Source organism: Microtus pennsylvanicus, chromosome 3 (genome assembly GCF_037038515.1).
Source record: "Microtus pennsylvanicus isolate mMicPen1 chromosome 3, mMicPen1.hap1, whole genome shotgun sequence".
NCBI lineage: Eukaryota > Metazoa > Chordata > Mammalia > Rodentia > Cricetidae > Microtus > Microtus pennsylvanicus.
The window spans coordinates 33,701,515-33,723,063 of record NC_134581.1 but is presented as its reverse complement, the minus strand read 5'-3'; the positions used below and the strand labels follow the sequence as shown (position 1 = coordinate 33,723,063).

The 21,549-nt window shown below is 43.7% G+C and overlaps 1 protein-coding gene across 2 annotated transcripts in view; it reads left to right on the top strand.

Moving 5' to 3' along the window:
* Nt5e (5'-nucleotidase ecto) overlaps positions 1–21,549 on the top strand; it is a 58,708-nt gene that overhangs the window by 14,687 nt on the left and 22,472 nt on the right. The gene's annotated exons all lie outside the window — the stretch shown is intronic.

The window sequence follows — 21,549 nt, the reverse complement described above, 5'->3', positions numbered from 1 at the left end:
TTTTTACAAGGTTCAATCTTCTTTCATATTCCCATTGTGAAACCCAAATAGTTTATGTCCTCACACCCCAGACAAACAGAGAACAACTCAACACTTTGCTGTTGTTGTTTTGAGATAAGGTGAGTTGTGTACCCAGCATGGGCTCAAATTCCAGATGCTGGATTTACCAGTATGTACCACCATGCCCTGATTTATGGTTTTTAAAAAAGTGTGCTCCATTCACCAACAAGTGCCACAAAGATGTTAACAAACACACAAAGGTAACTTGTAAATTAAAATATAGGAAATGAAAACACAAGAACCTGACAGTTGTCTAGAGAGGAGCTGGAGGTAAGAAAGCAGTTAGCTAGATATCTCACCAGTTGCCTAGCAACCTGGTTTCTCTCATTAGAAAACGGAGGCATCACGTACCTATTATTTACCAAGTTCATTTCATATCCTGCCTTCTGAGAAGTTTTAATGGCTCACACATCCTAACAGAGAAACATGGAGCCCATTTAAAAGCAGAAGATAGAGCGAGTGGTTTGATTCTCATTCGGTAGACACTGGCATGACTCACCAGGTATCCCTGAGCGTACAAAGACAGCTGACGTGTGAACACACAGTCACAGTGAGGGCAAGCGGCATGAAAGATGTGCCTGAGGTCTTGTGGGCACACTAGAAGGGGTCTGCAGGGAGCATGTCACTGAGGCATCCTCCGCATCTCAGTGCACTTGGGGGATTTAAGTTTCCTAGAGCTGAGGGTACCTGGAAGTTGAGCAAAATGGATTATGCAGCTAAGGACATCACCAGAAGGGCATGGAGGGTCTACATGGTATTTGTCTTAGTCAGGGTTTCTATTGCTGTGAAGAAACGCCATGACCACGGCAACGCTTATAGAGGAAAACATTTAATTGTGGGGGTTCACTTGCAGTTCAGAGGTTTGGTCCATTAGCATCATGGTGGGAAGCAAGTCAGCATGCAGGCAGACATGGTGCTGGAAAAGGAGCTGAAAGTTCTTACATCTTGATGCACCAACAACAGGAAGTGGTCTGTCTCATTGGGCATGGTTTGAGCATATTTGAGACTTCAAAGCCTGCCTCCACAGTGACACACTTCCTCTGACAAGACCACACCTACTCCAACAAGGCCACACCTCCTAAAAGTGCCACTCCCTTTGGGGACCATTTTCTTTCAAACCACCACAGTATCCAAAGAGGCAGGAATGTTTATTTTCTTAGAAAGTTGAAAGTATGGGGTGAAATTAACTCAGAGGCAAGAGGTGGGTGGGTTGTCTGGGACACAGCTCACTCTGGTGGCCTGCAGTTCATGGATGAAGCCATGGGCCGGTGGCTGGAGGACTAGCTAGAAGATCCTGAAGTGGACTATATGTGGGGAGTGGGCAGTTTGGCACTGCAGACAGAGCATGGGAGAAGTATGACCTGAGGGGCAGAGCAGCCGCGGAAGCAGCATCACATTGGGGCACTGGGGTAGGACATGGATGTGGTAGAATTGTCTATGTCGCTATGTTCCTGGGTGGTTCCCACACTGAGGGCCTTGTGTGTCCTCTGCAGGGACTCTTTTACAGCCGTTCTTTCAATGCTCTGCTGGTGGCTGATGTAGCAGGGGCATCCTTGGTCAGCAGATAATTGGGAGCAGAGAAGGCGTAGAAGGGAGGAGCATGACCTCCAAAGTACTCCAGCTGACTCCATAGTGTCCCCTGAAATAAACCAAGGGGCACGGCCAGGGGAGAGGAGGAACAAGCCTCCTCTCCACTCCTTGATCGCCTGCCTATTTTGCTAGGCAGGACGAAAAGGGAGGAGTCGTTTAAACAGTTCATAAAAGCCCAAGTTTTCTGATGTAGTTAGAGTAAAAATTCTACCATGGGACTAGAGATGTAGCTAGCGACGGAGCATTTAGCCACTATGCAGGAAGCCCTGAGGATCATCTCCAGCACTGCAGAAACCAAGCATGGTCGCACCTGTAATCCAGCACTTGGGAGGTAGAGGCAGGAGGATCAGGAGTTTGGGGTCATCCTTGACTACTTAGCATGTGGAAGGCCAACCTATGCTACATGAGGCTGTCAAAAAGAGGGGGAAAAAATCTCCAGCCAGCAGTCAAAGTAAAGTGACCAGAGACCTAAAAAGCTGGCCAAGAGCTCCTAAGCAATCTGACCACCTCAGGGCTTTCTTTAACTGTGTAGTGGCTAAGGAAGTTCTTTTAGCTCCGGGGGCTAAGTGGCTCCACCTGCTTCTGCTGCTCCATTTCCTGCTCAGATGTTCATTTTGTGGCCATGGCACTCATGAGGCTTTCAAAGCAGAATTCTGCTTGGTAGCAAGGGCCTGGGACTGAGTTATATGACCGTGTTTATAAAACACAGAGGACACAGTACAGGCCCAGGGTTGGAGATCTTCCAAACAAGGCCCCCCTGGGCAACTAAACCAATAATTATAGCCTTGGGGTTTGTGTTTTTGTTTGTTTGTTTGTTTGTTTGAGACAGGGTATTACTATGTAGCCCTTGCTGACTTAGAACCTGGTGTGTAGACCAGGCTGGTCTCGAACTCCTACAGATCTGCCTGTTTCTCCCTCTCAAACTCTGTGATCAAAGATGTGTGCCACCACGCCCAGCCTTGGAGTTAACTTATTAATTCTTTCTTTTGCCTTCCCCCCGCCGCCCCCCCCCCCCCCGCCAGCTGTTTGAGTCCTCGTTCACTAGTAGTAGATGTTCAATAAATACTCCTCTCTGTTAGACACGTTTCATGGGCTGTGGGGACAAATCAATGTACATGGCTTAACTACGAGGAGAGAGATTGTGTTAACCCATCGGCTGCAACTTGGAGATTCAGAAAACGGGAGATTTTGCTAAACTATTTCAGAGTACCGAGAGTCCTTCGGTAGATAATCAGGTAGACACTGACCTCTGTGTCTCCTTCAAACTGCAGAGCAGCGCGGAGCTTAGCAAGCTCCCTGAGGAACACTCTCATTATCTGCTCCACATGTCCAGTCATTCAGCGCCAACTAGAGCGTATGCATATGAGCAAATAGCTGCCTGGTGCACCTCCTGTAGGCACTGATGCCTTGCCTCAGAGCCAGTGTGAGCGTTGTGAGCCAGTGTGAGCTCGGCAACAGAAGCTGAGAGTTGCCATTGAGTGTGGTTCAGAGAGAAAAGTCAGATGCAGTCTGTCCTTGTTTAAAATTATGTCTCTAGCCTTTGTTGCTGCTTAAAAGTACATTTTACTAGTTACAAATAGATTCCGTGCTCATAATTACTATCTTAGCGAAGGCGTGAAAAATGACATCGTTGGTTGGTTGACAGTTGTTCCCTTTATTACTGAATCTAAATTCTTCAGAAAAGAGCAACTCAATCCATTAATGGGCATCTGCCACAGACAAGGGAAAGGGTGTGGCACCTTGTGTGTTCTGGTATTTGTTTATACTTCAACTTGAGTGGGTCCGAGCTACCTCCCATTTCATTGCTATCCAAAAGTTAATAACTGAATATTGCTTGGGATTCTTTCAACATATAGTATGTTAGAAATTAAGTGAATACAGATGAGATAATTTCACAACTATCTACAGTTTCCTCTGCATATGCTCATTGCTTTTCCTCAGAGGGAAAGGAGCGTTGGCTTGCAACAGAATGCATGAGAATTCCAAGCCAAACTTCAGGCACAAGTTTTCCATCTCTCCTAATCACAATGTGTTTTTAATAATCAAAACAAGAACCTTGGCACCAGGAGCCTTCAAATAGCTTCATCCCTCTGTTGCTAATTCACAGGACTCTCTGAGTCTTACCTACAGTCAACAGTAGTTTCCTCCAAGGTTAAAGGGCTTTTGCAAGCTGCCCACAGCCTGTGTAAATACTTTATACCTACAGAATGCAGGAGAAACATAAGTAGTCCTCAGCGTCCATTTAGAGGCCATGGAGCCCTGAGTCACAGAGGAACGGAGCCTTCATTTTCATTTATTTCTGACTTTAAGTGGCAAGTAGAGTTTTGGGGTGTTGGGAAGTCAGACATTCCAGGTGTTTTAGCCAGTGTTCTACTGCTGTGAAAAAAAAAAACCTGTGACCATGGCAACTCTTATAAAGGAAAGTGTTTAACTAGTCTAGCTTACCGTTTCAGAGATTTACTCCATTCTCATGCAGGGAGCATGGCTGCATGCAAGCAGACCTGGTGCTGGGGAAGGAGCCAACAGTTCTATATTCAGACCCTTAGACAGCAGGAAGAAAAAAGAGCCGCGTGGCTCAGCTGGGATCTTGAAACCTTAAAAGTCTTCCCCTCCAACACACACACACACACACAGTGATGTGTTTCCTCCCACAAGACCACACCTACTCCAACAAGGCCACACCTCACCTCCTGAACCCTGTTAAATAATGCCACTACCTGATGAGCAATATATGAGCCAATGGGGACCATTCCTACTCAAACCACCACACCAGGCTAAATGGATAGTATGCAAAATGTCTTTCTTTAAGATCATCAGTTCTTTTCTTTTTGTGTGTTTTCCTCAAAAGAGAAAGAAGGAGGAGCCAGGACTGGACGGGATGCTGAGATGGCAATCAGTGATTTTTCTGTTGGAAATACAGGAGGTTATTTTGCTAAGTTCATCTCTCATAAGTTACAGAAAAGTTAATTTGGTGAATATCCAAAGTTGTCAAAATTAATGAATAAGATGAATAAATAAATGAAGCTCAATTTGTACAGAAGCCTGTGGACTCTTTGACCTCAGCTGACTAGAACATTGTAACTGTGGGGTGATGGAATGTTGCGGATCAAGAGCCAAGATCATCTCAGGCTATCTTTAGTCTCACTCAGTAAGGACTTACTATCAACCTTTCTATTTGACCTCACATCCTTTTGACTACTAGATATAAGTCCTGGAATTTGTCTGTCTGCAAGTCTTTTCACAAAGCAAAAAAAGAAGGTGATTCCAGATCATAGCAAGTTCTTGCCTAAGATGATGGTTAAACAGTCAACAGCAATGGAGATAGAGACATGGCTCAGTTGGTAGAGTATTTATCTAACCAAATGAAGTTCTGAGTTATCTCACCAGAACCACATAAACTGGGCATGACCTGTAACCCTAGTATTTCAAAGGTAGACACGGGGGAATCAGATAGTAAGTTCAAGGTCAGCCTGTGAGATGAAACCCTGTCTCAAAAAAAAATCCCATTATTACGATTAGAACAGTCAAGTTTAGAAGGATGATAAATTCCAGGAGTTTTTACCAAGAGGATATGAGGTCAGATATAAAGGTTGAGAGCCAGTAGCCATTAAAAGAGACTAAAAATAGCCCAAGGGGACCTTGGCTTGTGACCCACAACATTCCACCACCCCACAATCACAATGTTCTAGTCAGCCAAGGTCAAGCAGTCTATGGGCCTTTCAGTGTAGATGAGGCTTCAGAGAGCTTCAGTTTGTAGATGAGAACTTCCAGAAAGTTACTCCCCCCACAAAAAAAGGGAAAGAACCACCACAGGGCAGTCTCAAATTCATAATTTTGGTGGATACTAAAAGCAGTTCCAAGGTAACTGGAGGAAATGTCCATATTGAATATGCACTGATAATCTTCTTATTAGTATTCCCCAAGCACTATGATCTAAGCATGTGCATGACATTACATAGCAATTGTGTTGTGCAAGGCAACTTAAACAGGCTAAGGATGACTCAAACCTCATGGGAACATATGTATAAGCCAAAGGCAAATGTCATGCCATTTCCTACCAATGAGGGGCTGTGGGGTTTTTATTTATTTATTTATTTATTTATTTTGGTTTTTCGAGACAGGGTTTCTCTGTGGTTTTGGAGCCTGTCCTGGAACTAGCTCTTGTAGACCAGGCTGGTCTCGAACTCACAAAGATCCGCCTGCCTCTGCCTCCTGAGTGCTGGGATTAAAGGCGTGCGCCACCACCACCCGGCGGGGCTGTGATTTTTCAAGGGACCTGGAAACATTTCCCCATGTATATTGAGGGATGGCTGTCTCTCCATCATTATTGCTCAGTGTTCTCTTGGACAGCCCTTTCTCGGGCATTTTCACGTCGTTACTATAAAAGCTAATGATGGGTAAATAAGAACCATCCATTTAGCTCAGTCCTGGAGTGCCTGCTGCTGCGAGCCAGCGGTGTGGGGAATCTGGTGCTAAGTGTGGTATTCCTGAAGAGCTGATAGATTATAAAGTTCTCCTTACTGCAAGAGGAATAAGGCAGCAGGAGAAATCCCAAGTGGGGAAAAGGAAATATGAAATATTCATAAATGGAATTTTCTGCATGAACATTCATAGGAAAAGTAAGGGGAGAAAAAGAGGCACTTGTGAGTGATTCTCCTGTTCCTTTGCTCACCCAGCAGAGTATCCTGCTGTGGTTCAAAGAGACTGACCACCCAGAGGGCAGGGGAGATGGCTCCTGAAGATGGCCATTTCCTCCGACGGGGATTCTCAGAGCATCCCTCCTGGGAGGATCCTTGGGTGTATAAAGTGATAAAGACGCTATAAGGAGCAGCAAGATCCTGCTGGATCTGAGTGTGCCTCTAATGTCATTCATCTGTCACCAAACACAAAGCGACAAGGATAGACAAGAGCCTGGACAACTACAGACAGTGAAGGTTCATATTGCCTTTCCGTCTCCTTCACTTTTTGAATGTTTGCTGTTGTCCTATGCTCGGTCGAGGACACAAAGGCTAGGAGCTTGGAGTTGTGTGGAAGCGGTTCTAGGCCTGGCTCTGCACTTACAGACTGTGTGACCTCCAAGTTCTCACTTCACCGCATCTCAGTTATGTTCATGTGTAAAATAAGCATAGCAATAGTAAATACCATAACAAACAGCAATGTTTTTCCTTGTTTTTTTTTCCAGTTTATTTTGGTTTTTTTTTAAGTCCTTTTTTTCCTCATTCCCTCATGCGTCGTATCTCAGGTGCCTAACAAGGGCTGGCATGTATTAGTTACCGCTTTCATTTTACCCTCTTCTTGCCCTCTCAGAGGATGTGATCACTTAGAAGTGCATTTCCACATGCCTGGTCATAAGTGGCAAAGCCAATCCCACTTCCTTTCACAGAGTGCAGGGCCGGTGGGGTCAGGGGTAGTGCTAGAAGTGAGACCGAAAGAGAGGATGCCAGTCCACAAAGAAGAGCTTGGCGGGGCCTAGAAGGTTGGGGTGCAATCCTAAGGGAGCCCGTGCTTCCGTGGGGCAGAGTGGCAACACCGACTCTGCAGCTCAGAAAGCTCACGCTGGCAGTGACACAAAGGATGGTTTAGGGAAGAGACTGGCAATGCCAAAAGCCTGGTTAGGAAGTCACGGTCCAGTCCAGAGAGAAGGACAGGGCTGCACTGGGACAATAGCCATGGGCTAGAGGGAAATGGAGCACTTGGGGCCAGGGAGGCTATGCGACACATTACCAGGGAACATGGGGTCCCTTTTAAAACAGACTCAGGAAGACATGAGGACAATTTTATTGGAATTTGAGAGAAACAAAACAACATAGCAGGCAAGGCAAACTAGAGATCTCAGTGGCTGTTGGTGGAAGCTAGAGAAGAGGGGAAGAACCGTGCCTTCTAAGTCAGATGCTAGGAAAGCAGACGAGCTTAGCAGTGGAAAATGGCTAGGCAGCTGCACGGGGCAGGGAAGGGGCAGCTAGGTGTGTGCCGTCTTCGGGGATTGTGAGGATGCCCGGTTTCATGGCAACTGGCTTTAGGATTTTGACTGATGTCCAAAAAAGGGAAATGCAAAGAGGAGGAAAGATGGGAAGACAGCTTAGTGGGTAAACCTTTGACGCAAATCCTTGCTCTGTACACAGGAGGACTGGCCAGGTATGGTTGTTTAGGTCTGTTTCCTCAGTACTGGAGCCAGAGATAGGCAGACACTGAGCTCCATGCCAACCGGCCTAGCCAAAACACTGAGTTCCTGGCTCAGTGAGAGTCTATCTCTCAAGGAAGTAAGCAGAAGAGTCATAGAGGAAAGCACCTAACCTCACCCTGCTCTGGTCTCCCCATGCATGTGCACAGATACACGTCCCCATGGTCACATGCACACACCACATCCCCACATCCAACACACACACGTCCTCATCAACACAGCTGAGTGGGAGGAGGGGAGAAGGGAGGAGGGAGAAGGGAAAAGCTACACTTTCTGAGTCAGAAAGCCCGCAGGCTTAGCAAGGAAGATCTGTAAGCAATTGCATGGAGAAAGGGTCTTCTGGGGGTGCTAAACTACATGCCTCACTAAAGGGTAACTATCCTTCTCATCTTTTTAAACATGTCTCCAGGTATATCACGTTTCTTAAAGTTAGGACTGTTGGAGGGGCATTTTTCTGTTCAGGTGATTGGCGGGCCCATTTTGGCTGATTTAAGAGAAGAAACAATAGAAAATCTATGATCTTTTAACCTTTGAGCAGTTTGCAATGTCATGTTCCCAGCCAGGGCCAAAGGTACAACTCAATGCCATTCTTTTGACTAAAAATCATGTAATAGGATTGATTCAAAAGATTTTTTTTTAAAAAAAAGGAAAAGAAAAAGAATAGAGTTGGGTGTGGTGGCACACACATTTAGTCCTTATACTGAGGAGACAAAGACAGGATCTCTGTGATCAAGATAACCCTAGACTACATAGAGACTTCTAGACCAGCTAGAAGTGCATAGGAAGATCCTGTCACAAAAATAAATGAAGAAAGGAAGGAAGAAAGGAAGGAAGGAAGGAAGAAAGAAAGGAAGGAAGGAAGGAAGGAAGGAAGGAAGAAAGAAAGAAAGAAAGAAAGAAAGAAAGAAAGAAAGAAAGAACTTGGCACAAACTAAGGAGGGGACCTCGATTGAGGAATTGTCTCCATCAGACTGGCCTGTGAACACATATGTGGGGCACTTGTGAGTGATGGGAGAAGCCCAGCCTGCCGTGGGCAGCGTTACCCCGAGCAGGTGGGCCTGGGTTGTCTAAGTAAGCAGGCAGAGCAAGCAGCACTCCTCCATGACCTCTGCATCAGACTTCTGTCTTGAGTTTCTGCCCTCACTTTGCTCAGTAATGCACCGTCAACTGTATGTAAAACTAAATCCTTTCCTGTTCAAGTTGTTTGTGGTCATTGTGTTTATTACAGTAACCAAAAGAAAACCAGGACAATAGGCGTGTTTTACCAAGAGGAAACAGCCTTCCCAGAATGAACTTCACCAACTCATGGCTATCTCCACCCTCCTGCCTTTTGTGTGGCAACTGTGACAATTTCCCCTTCCTTTGATATGGTGTTTCAGACTATAAGGATTTGTCATCGTTTCTCTTCCTCAAAATTAGTGTATTACGAGACACTCAAGTGGTGGGGCCCTCAACAGCTATCTTGTGGGAGGAGAGAGCTAGGGGAGCTAGAAGAAGGGCATGGCTGTGCAGTGCTTGGTTGGCTGGGATTGTCCTTCTCTGTAGACAATGTCACCAGCAGTGCCATTTGGGGGAAGGGAGACTTGGGGCCACTAGCCCACATGGCAAGTCCCAGAGATGGTTCTTTGGGTATGGAAAGCTGGGGTTCTGCTGAAACACCAAGGGAAAGTGGGCACATGACCGCTGACTTGCAGACCTAGATGCCAGAATATTCAACAGAGATTTTAAATTCGGAGCTGAAGGTGAGTGTGAACAGGGCTGTTTGGTCCTCTATCCAGAGTGCTGACGGCCACGAATCAAGCTGCTCTCCCCAAAGGACACAAAATCAAAACGACAGCCACAGTCACTACTCTCAGGGACTGCCCTCAAGTCATTGAAGAAGCAACAAATGAAAACTTGAACTGTTGCCGTACTCTAGGGATGGAACAGCACTGATAAGATGGTTGATCTTCCACAGAGAACTGTGGAACCACATGGCGTCATGCAGGACCGTAATCCAGTATTCTGGAGGCTAATGCAAGACCGTGAATTCGAGGTCATCCTCAGGTACACAGTAAGACTCAAATAAACCGCAAACCAATCAACAGCAAAGTTGGTTGTTGTTTTGTTTTTTTTTTTTTTCGGTTTTTCGAGACAGGGTTTCTCTGTAGCTTTGGAGCCTGTCCTGGGACTAGCTCTTGTAGACCAGGCTGGCCCCAAACTCACAGAGATCCACCCGCCTCTACCTCCTGAGTGCTGGGATTAAAGACCTGTGCCACCACTGCTCAGCTAAAGTTTTTAAACTGTAGAAACATTCACTAAAAACAAAACTCTATACTTAAGATTATTATATAACAAAGGGTATTTATTTCTCGATAGAAAGAAAATGATGTTTTAAGACTAGCAGAAAGAAAAGCATTTGCCCGAGCCTGAGAGAGCTTTTAGGACTTTATCAGCTTTTAGAGCCGTTTAACTCAGTCAGAGGAAGGGGTGAATGCGTAAAGCATCAGAGGCGGAGAAAAGTTCACGTTCCGAAATTATGAACATACCAGGCAGACCTTAATGCTTCCTTGAGGATGCATGCACAGCCCTTTGAGTGACAGGTGCCCAGTGAGATAGTGTGCTGGGTGAAGAAAGAGCATGCTGAGCAGGACAAAAAGGGCAAGGTAGCTTTGGAGCATTCAGTCGAGCCCAGGACAGACAACAGATGACCCCACAGTATAGCCATGGAGTACACTGGCATCACATGACTGGTGATCATGTCTAGCCCAGGTTTTCTAGGCTTTTGTCTTCTTGTTAAAAGCATGGTAATAAAGGCGCACATGAATTGCAAAATAACAAGGAAATATCCTTCAAAGTTCACTTACACGACACAGTTTGCCTTACCCAGCATGCATTCTAAACTTGCTCAGCCAGATCACATCCCTACCCTCATACCTAGATACCCTCCTCGTACCTAAATTATGACTTAATAGAAATTGCCTGGGTTTGATGGTTGTTAAGGGGAGAAGGAACTTAATTCCATTGTCTGGAGAGGGGTGCATGTGCGGCTCAATGAAGGCAGGGTCCTGGGTTGCTAACAGGTTACGAGGTGCATTGTTTAGCGAGGGGTACGTGCACAGAGCTTGTGGAATGGCAGGCTGCCAAGAGCAGTGTTAGAGGAGGGGTGGGGCATAGCACAAGCCAAGTGGAATCTCATCTTACTAAGCTATTTGTCGTGCTTCCCTGCCTTACTGGGATGAGAGAGTGTGGCAAAAGAGAATGTACTGAGCCGGGCAGTGGTGGCGCACGCCTTTAATCCCAGCACTCGGGAGGCAGAGGCAGGCGGATCTCTGTGAGTTCGAGGCCAGCCTGGTCTACAAGAGCTAGTTCCAGGACAAGAACCAAAAGCTACGGAGAAACCCTGTCTCAAAAAATAAAAGAGAGAGAGAGAGAGAGAGAGAGAGAGAGAGAGAGAGAGAGAGAGAGAGAGAAAATGTACTGTGGTCTTTGTTAGCTTCAAGGGTCATTAATTAGCCCAGTGGTTCTCAACCTGTGAGTCGTGACCCTTTGGTAAACATCCATCTCCAGAAGTTCATTACTATTCATAACAGTAGCGAAATTACAGTGATGAAGGAGCAATGAGAGTAATTTTGTGGTGGGGGGGGCAGCACAGCATGAGGAGCTGCATTAAAGGTTGAGAGCCGTTGCTCCAGCCAATGCTTCCAGGCCTTTTCCCAGATGACCCACAGAGTGAAACAGACCAAGGTGGTTCTGAAAATCTTCGTAAATTTAAGTGCTGCAATAGTAAAATGGCCTTAGCAGTCAAACCAAGTGTGTGACTGCCCAGAGCTGGCTTTATCCAGGAGGCCAAGTGAGGAAGTGGTAGAGGGCTTTCTGGGGAAGCTGTTGCGACACCAGGGGTGGGCATATCATACAAGTGATGCTTGACACCATCCCTGCTCCACCTGAAGCCCTGTACCCAGAGTGGATCCAGAACCTGCTGGTGGTCTCATGGGTACCTCACCAGGAGGTTCTTCCTCAACATAAGCTTCTGAGAAGGGGGAAAGCTTCCCCAAAGGAAGTGTTGCAGTTCTGAGGGGAAAGGCTGCCCCAAAGGAAGTGTTAACATGAAGGCGTAAGTCACAAACAATGCCACACCAACTTGGGATTATGATTAATAGGGTGATATTTATTTAAAGGGGAAAAAACTTACAGATCACTGTCAGCCCTCTGCATAACCAGGAAGGAAGTCAAGTCACCGGCGGAGCAGGAAGTGAAGAGAGAGAGGAGAGGGAAGTGGCCGCTTTTTTAAAGGGAGAGAGACCACACCCCAAGGGGCTGGTATCTCAGCGGCGATAGGCTGGAGGAGTGGGAGGACCTCCCGTAACACCTCCCCCTTCTGTTTAAATAAGAGAGTTCTAAACCTACTATGAAATTATATACAATAAGTACAAATATCCTATTCTAACTAGCTTAGGTCTTGTATAATAAATAACTTGGCCAAGTCATGAGAGAAAAGTAACTACATCTATATAGTCTTCAACCCCATCGAAGATCTGAGAAGGGAAATAATGTTACCTGGTTAATTAGGAAGTTCAGTAAAACAACTTCCAAAACATGCAACAAATCACAGAGACAACTAGCTACCTAGGCAATCACCCAAAGTCACATTAGCAGCGTTGAAGCAACCAACTTTGGCTAAGGCCTAACATAACTGACACACCATTTTCAAAGGCAAGCAACTTTTCAAAACTATCTTACCCTGTCTTGGCAGGATAAGACAGCCCTGTTTTATCCATTGATGCACGCTCTGTATCTTTGTCAGTGGTTGAGGTATGGGCATTTCTTTGCCCCAAGGCCAGTTCTGCCAAAAGGAAAGGCTCCAGGTGGAGTGTCTTTGGTGCTCAACATTCTCTCGGGAATAGAGTGGTGTTGCCAGGAGCAATTGTGTCTCACTACCACAAAACTCTGAGTTAGATTAAAGGCCATTTTCTACAGCTCTTTGAAGAAGTTGAAGACTATCTATCTATACTGAGTATAATCTCTATATATCTAAAGAACCTGATTAGTCTAATTATAAATGACAAACTTAGATGACTATTAGTCTATATAATTCTCAATATCTATCTAACTTAAAGATTAAGACAATAAACAACTGTGAAACAAATGAGGACAATGACCTCCAAATATAAACAATGTACAAATATACATTGCAGTAGGTAAATATATATCAATACACAAACATTATATAAGTATCTTAATCAGAGGTAGAAATGTACACAGCAATATGGTAAATATATACAATACAATATATGTCAATACATAAAAATGTTTTAAACAGAGGTAGAAACATGAATGCATACAATAGTCAATACAATTTAACTTTGTATCAATATACAAGAATCTATATCAATATATTTGTCTAACAACAGTAACTCACAATTACAAATCTATTATCCCATCATCCCTCTTTTTTTTTTTTTTTTTTTTTTTTTCAAAATGATCCCTGAGCTTATAAAATTCCTCCCCCAACCCTCAATCGTATACTAATTATAATCAACCCCTAAATGATGTCCCTAAACCCAAGGGCAAACTTTACTGGGAGAGGGGACGTCGTCCTCTAGAATTACTTCCAGCTGTCATGGGGGCGACGTTCTTTCTGGGGGATCCTGTGAAAGTAAAATGATGGTTAAATTTCAAGATCAATGTCTTTTAAAATTGCCAATAGTCTCTGAGTATTTTGTGCAGGTCTGGCCAAAATGTTGTATAAGATGTGCACCATTTCAGCTAACCAAGTTGGAACTGTCTTGTGCAGCTGGTATCCAAAGCAGGTCTTGTTGTAGCGCTATCAGTATCATGACGTCATATCAACCAGGTGGAGTTGTTGTTATGGGGCCCCATCTTCTTCCTGGAAACTTCAAATGTCACTTCAGGAAAAACTCATTGTTCATTATGAAAAACTTAAGCATTAATCATATAGACATATATATATATATATATATATATTCAATGAAAGACATGATAGATATATTCAATGAAAAGTATGATAGATATGAAGAAAAGCAAAGATGTTTTCTAAACTCATATTTCTTTCTGTCCCACATCATGGCTCTTGACATGAGACAGAAACTCCAGAAACTCTGGGTTTTTCTCTTACTAACAGGCTTGGAATTGGAGAGGGACTGAGCCAGAGTCCAACTTCAAAACCAGCTTTACAAATTTAGAAATATGGTTTAATATTACTTACACAACCCATTCAGTTTTCTTGATATTTCCTATCGGGCAGGTACTTTTCCATCTGTCAGTATCCAAACATCCAGGGTCCCTTGAATTTTTCAAAGATGAGTGTTTTCCTGTGGAGATAAGAACAGAACCCTGCCCCCATTCTATATGTTTTTCTTACCATCTGTATGAATATCATCATTGTAGATAAGTTGTCATTTCTCCTTTCCAAGAGGTTTTTCCTCTTCAAATCGAAACTTTATTAATTTTGATGGTATCCACAATTTTTCTTCTCCTGTGGAAACAAGAGCAAAACCCCTTCCCCAACGTAGCACATCTCCTGGCTTCCATTGAGAGGTCAGCACATCTTTGAAATAAATTGGTTGATTTAGTTCAGCAGACTTTTCCATTATCCAATGTCTCTCTGCTGCTGTCGTTCCTTTCTCATTAGCGTTAAGAAAATTCAAGGTTAATAAAGCATTATGTAATCTATTTCTGGGGGTATTTTCGGTCCCTTTCTGTTTGTTCAGCATATCCTTTATAGTACGATTTGATCTTTCTATAACTGCCTGACCTGTAGGATTATTTGGTATACCTGTAATATGTTTTATATTATAATAATCAAAAAAGCGTTTCATTTTCTTAGATACATATGCTGGACCATTATCTGTCTTTATTTGCGCAGGTATACCCATGATGGCCATAACTTCCAATAAATGTGTGATTACTGAATCAGCCTTTTCTGAGCTCAGGGCAGTAGCCCATTGAAAACCTGAATACGTGTCTATGGTGTGGTGTACATATTTTAATTTACCAAATTCTATAAAGTGGAACACATCCATCTGCCAGATTTCATTTCTCTTAGTGCCCTTTGGGTTACTCCCTGCAGGCAACGGTGTTTGATTATAGAAAGAACAAGTAGGACATCTCTTTATAATGTCCTTAGCTTGTTGCCAAGTAATGGAAAATTCTTTCTTTAGGCCTTTACTATTGACATGATGCTTCTTATGAAATTCTGAGGCCTGCAACACACTTCCAATCAATAATTGATCAATCTCAGCGTTGCCTTGGGCTAGAGGACCAGGCAGACCTGTATGGGACCGGATGTGTGTTATGTACATCGGACAAAGCCTGTTCCTGATTATGTCTTGTACCTGGATAAACAATGAAGTCAACTCTGTGTCATCTGGTATAAATTCAGCGGTTTCAATATGCAAGATAACTCTTTCTGCATATTGTGAATCTGTAACTATATTAAGAGGTTCTTTAAAATCCCTTAGCACCATAAGAATGGCATATAATTCTGCCTTCTGGACAGAATTATAAGGGCTTTGTTCCACCTTACTCAATTCATCTGACTTGTAACCTGCTTTCCCTGATTTATTTGCATCAGTATAGAACGTACGGGCTCCAGTTATTGGAGCATCACGTACAATTCTAGGAAGAATCCAAGAAGTTCTTTTTATGAGGTTAAGTCTACCACTTTTGGGATAGTTGCTATTAATTTCTCCCAAAAAATTAGCACAAGCTCTTTGCCACGGTTCATTGTCTTCCCATAACTTTTTTATTTCTTCAGTAGTAAAAGGCACTATAATTTCTGCTGGGTCTATACTTGCTAGTTGACGAAGTCTCAGCTTACCTTTTATAATTAATTCAGAGACTTTTTCCACATAAGTTTTTAATTTTTTACTTGGTTTATTAGGTATAAATATCCACTCTAAAATAATATCTTCCCTCTGCATTAGAATCCCTGTAGGAGAAATTCTGGAAGGCAATATGACTAGGATGCAGCTAAGATTTGGGTTCACCCTATCCACATGTGCCTCCTGTAATTTTTCCTCAATCATTGTCAGTTCCTTTTCTGCTTCAGCTGTCAGTTCTCTTGGACTATTCAAATCTTTATCACCATCTAAGGTTTTGTTTAAATGAACTATTAGATCAGGTGTTATCCCAACAGCTGGTCGTAGACTGGAAATGTCTCCTAACAATCTTTGGAAGTCATTAAGAGTCTTTAACCGGTCTCTCCTAATTTGTGCCTTTTGCGTTTTAATTTTCTCTAACCCTATTCTGTAACCTAGGTAATTAATAGAATTTCCTCTTTGAATCTTTTCAGGGGCAATTTGTAATCCCCACCTAGGCAAGACTTTCTTTACTTCTTCAAACATCCTTTCTAAAGTATCTTTATTTGGATCAGATAACAAGATGTCATCCATGTAATGATAAATAATGGACTTGGGGAATTGTTTACGAATTATTTCCAATGGCTTACTTACAAAATATTGGCACAGTGTAGGACTATTGAGCATACCCTGTGGGAGGACAGTCCATTGATATCTCCTATTGGGCTGAGAATTATTATAAGTAGGCACTGTGAAGGCAAATTTTTCTCTATCCTTTTCTTGTAACGGTATAGTGAAAAAACAATCTTTCAAATCAATAACTATAAGAGGCCATCCTTTTGGTAACAGAGAAGGCAAAGGAATTCCAGATTGTAGTGAGCCCATAGGTTGAATTACTTTGTTGACAGCTCTTAGATCTGTCACCATTCTCCATTTACCAGATTTCTTTTTTACAACAAACACAGGAGAATTCCAAGGGCTGGTTGATTCTTCAATGTGGTGAGCATCTAGTTGCTCCTGCACCAGCTGTTCCAATGCCTGTAGTTTATCTTCAGCTAGAGGCCACTGTTTGATCCATATTGGCTTCTCAGTTAGCCATTTTAAAGGTAGGGCTGTTGGTACCTCTAAAGGTTTGGTATTTGCTGTATGTTCTTGTACAGCCTGAATGGCTAGTGACCTTTTTCCATAATACCTCATCATATACTTCCCAGAATTATGAGTTCCTGGAACTACAGGAATGTTAATCTGGGTATTCCATTGCTGTAGCAGGTCACGGCCCCATAAATTTATGGCAATATTGGCTATATATGGCCTTAGTCTTCCTATTTGCCCTTCGGGCCCTATGCATTCAACCCATCTTGTGCTTTGTTTTACACGAGATAGGGTTCCAATTCCCAGGAACTGAACATCTACCTCTTGAAGAGGCCAATTCGGATGCCAAGATTCTGGGGTAATGATACTTACATCCGCACCTGTGTCTAATAAGCCTTCAATAAAAGTGCCATTTATACAGACTCTTAGCTTTGGTCTTTGATCATTAATAGAAGTCTGCCAAAATATACGTTTACTCTGTCCAACTGGGTTTTTTGACTCATCCTCCACATGGATTTCATCATTTAGACCAGTATTACTTTTTACAGCAGAAATTGGAGCTTTTAATTTTCTTGGTGAGGCACGTTCTCCACTGTGACTGGGAATGACTGGGCCACTGTTGGCTTGGGGGCCTGCGAGAGGCCCCTCAAGGAGTTTCCCGACGGTATCGGGTTGCCTTGTTTGTCTGTTGTTGACCTGCATTCATTGGACCAATGTCGGCCTTTACCGCATCTCCTACATATACCTGAAGGCCTAGGTCTCCTATCTTTGTCATTCCCAGAGGAGATAATATTCCTAGAAATTCTGTGCCTGCAATCCCTTTTCAGATGTCCTAATTTACCACAATTAAAACACCTGGCAGTTTGATGTCTCCTCATTGCTGTGGAAATCGCTTCTCCTACCCAAGATTCATCGTTATAGCTAAACGTCTCAACATTCATCGTATGCTGAATCCATTCATCCATAGGTGCTGATCTAGACTTTAAAGGCCCAATTATCTTTTTGCATTCTATGTTTGCATTCTCAAAAGCTAGAGATTCAAGAAGTATTCGTCTAGCTTCTGGGTCTGTTACCCCTATGTCCAGAGCCTTAATTAATCTTTGCAAAAAGTCAATAAAGGGTTCTCTCTGTCCCTGCCTAATTCTGGTATATGATTCAACCCTTTTTGCTGGATCTTGTATCCTATTCCAAGCATTTAAAGCTGCTTGGTGACATAGACACAGTACTTCATCATCATAAAGAGCTTGGACCTGTGGATCAGCATATTCTCCTGCACCAAGAATTTGATCTTGGGAAACCTCAATACCTTTTGCTCTTCCTTGCTGTTCCATATGTTTGGATTCTTCTCTAAAATAAATTCCAAACATCAAGGAAGGTCCATTATCTAAAACTGCAGACACTAACTGATGGAAATCATGGGGGGTAGCTCTAGCATTAGAAGCCCAAGTCCTTATCATTTCCTTTACGTATGCAGAGTGCAAGCCAAAATTAACAATAGCTTGCTTAATTTCTTTTAGATCATTCATTGCTATTGGCGTCCATCTAGCTTCTCTGACTCCCTTTGAGCCTTTAGAAGTTGACGCTTTGTCAGAATTAAGTATAGGGTATGCTGCTAAAACCTTTGGTAAGCCAGTTCTAATAGCTGGTGTTGGCATTGTATCCTGTCCTTGTGCCTTATTACTCTGTTCACCAGCTCCAATCATTTCTTCAATCATTTCAAGTCTTCTTATTATTGTCTTTATTATTGTCTCTTTTGAATCCTGAATCTCCTGACCTGCATGAGTTTCTAGTAAAGATTGTATGGTTCTTAGGAGTGCCATGATCTTCCTAAATGATAGAATATTCAAAAGAATACTGAAACCTAGTAACCAGTAAATTAAGTTATCCCCATAGTCATATAAACCTTGCATGATATAACCCATTGTATTGGTAACCAGAACAGTAAAATTCGCGTTGGAAACGAGAACTGCCATATTACCTATTATCCAGCAGGTGGCGCTGTTGCCAAGTCTCGACGAAAACACGGTCCTGTTTCAGAGTCCGCCTAGTATTTGTTAAAAACTGGAAAATGTAAGTTGCTCAACAAAGTAAATGTAATTAAATCAATTCCAGAGATGGAACCAGAAACCTAGAATCCAGGGGTAGAGAAGAGCAATCTGGAAGCTACTTATGCCTCCACGTGACAGAGTCACCCTGAGGGGTTGCAGCTTTCAGCAACCGCGTGCTCTGGTTCGCGCCACTTAAGAGCTGTGCTTGCAAGGGAGATTTGAAAACGACTCAGAAAAGAGCAAATCACGCGGGCAGAGACTACGCGGGCCTGTGGAGTTTAAATCCACAGGCAGCAGCTGAGGAAGCAAGGGCTCCCGCCAAGCCGAACAAGCGCCCGCCAAGCCGAACTTGCGGCCGCCAAGCCGAACTTCCGGCCGCCAAGCCGAACTCGCGGCTGCGAGCCGGGAGAGGTTCTAAAACCAAACGTTGGGCGCCAAATGAAGGCGTAAGTCACAAACAATGCCACACCAACTTGGGATTATGATTAATAGGGTGATATTTATTTAAAGGGGAAAAAACTTACAGATCACTGTCAGCCCTCTGCATAACCAGGAAGGAAGTCAAGTCACCGGCGGAGCAGGAAGTGAAGAGAGAGAGGAGAGGGAAGTGGCCGCTTTTTTAAAGGGAGAGAGACCACACCCCAAGGGGCTGGTATCTCAGCGGCGATAGGCTGGAGGAGTGGGAGGACCTCCCGTAACATTAACAGATCTACTCCAGCAGAGAAGGTTTCTCCAGGATAAGTGTTACAGTTCTGAAGGGAAAGGTAGCCTGGCAATTGGAAGCCAAGAAATACTACAAAATCACACAGCACAACAATCTCATGCAAGAGATTTATTGGGAGGGGAAAATCCAGGAGGGTGGCTGCCTCTGCTCAGGGGAGAAGCAGCAAAGAACTGAGCAGAAGACAGAGTTTATATGAGGTTTCTGGGTGGAGGTACAGAGATTTCTAGAATAGAGATTTCTGTAGTGGGCTTTCTTTTGGGCCACTAACCAGCTCCCAAATCATGACACAGAGACTTATTATTAGTTATGAATGCTCAGCCTTAGCTTAGTTCTTATTGTAATTTGTCTTTATCTACATTTTCCCTTGGGGCTTTTTAACTTTCTTTCTGTATGTCCTATTTTTCTGCCTGGCTGGCAGCTGCCTGGCTTCTGGCCAGGCAGTCATGTCCCTTTTTCTCCCTTGTTCTCTCTCGAGCCTAGATTTCTTCTCCTAATCTCTCTGCCCACCAGGCTGCCTGTCCCTCTCCTGCCTAGCTATTGGCCATTCCGCTTTTTAATTAGACCAATCAGGTGCCTTAGACAGGCAAGGTGAAATAAATGCAACAGCACATCTTTACATACTTAAATGCAGCACAAACAAATGTAACACTTCTTTATGTTGTTAACAAAGGCAGCAGAAACAATTGTAACACACTTTCACACATTAAAGTAACATTCTACGGCATAAACAAATGTAACACACCTTTGGCTAGTTAAACAAATATTCCACAACAAATTTCTAGGGTGGAGATTGGTGGGTTTTCCAACTGAGTTTGGGCTTTTCACTCTGTAGGGAGAAGCTTAACCACCTGCATCGGTCCAACAGTTATGGCCATTAGAGTGCCCTGTGGGCAGAGCCTGACAGGTGGAGGTCCTGGGGGGGTGGTGAGGCCTCTCCACTCAAGCACTTCAAGATGCATAAAACAAGGCTGTCAGTGGCAGTTGCTTGTGTCTGTCTGAGAGGTTCCTTTTACAGAACTTTACTCAAAGATGGAAAAGAACTTCAAGACAAACCAGTGTGAAATAGGGCTGAGGCAGATTACTATAGGAGGGAGAAAATTCCAAATAGGTGTAATCATGGGCATTCACAGAGGTGCTTAGGAAAAGGGCACGCACCCTTGGGTGTGAACTACTCAAGACAGAGATGTCCTTGTCAGTATAATAGCCACACGTACTAGTTTTGGTGACTTCTGAAATTGCACCTCAAAGGTAGCTTAGGAAACTTTTCTTTTTGGGTAAATGAGATCACAGGGTGGTTCTTCTATGTGTTGGTTAGGATTACAGATGACAGGGTAAAACTCTAGGTCACAAGAGAATAGGGAACATTGAAACTGTTTTTACTGTAAACAACATTTTAGTCTTATTTGAGAGACTGCCAGAAAATGCTTAAGAAAGCGTAAGAACATAGCATGGCCCATCAAGTGGAGGTAGGATGAGCTCCTCCCCTGTATAAAGGCTGGGCAGGGTAATGGGAACAGCTTCCCAAAAGCCAGCTACGAGTCAGGGACGGGTCCTGATCTCACTGCTAGGAGCCTTACAAAGAAACTGAGCTACACAACTGTCACACACATGCAGAGGGCCTAGGTCAGTCCCTTGCAGGCTCCCTAACTGTTGGTCCAGTCTATGCGCTCCCAGGAGCTCGGGTCAGTTGTCTCTGTGGGTTCCTCCATCATGACCTTGAACCCTGGTTCAGACTATCCCTCCTCCCTTTCTTCAGGAGGACTGCTAGAGCGCAGCCCAGTGAGCATAGGCTCAAGCCCATGGGAGGCCTGGCCCTTTCTGAACTGAGACAGAGCAAGAGGAGTGGGTAGATGGGGAGTGGGTAGATAGGAGGAAGGGGAAGGAAACGGGGGGAGGGGGGAGGGAAAACTGTGGTCGGAATGCAACCTAAAGAAAAAAATGCTAATAAAAAAAGAAAAATTAAATACTTTTATACAATTTATAATATTCTTCTTTAATTAAAAATGCTGGTTGTAATAGTTCCAAAAAGAAAAAAAGAAAAAAGGAAGAACA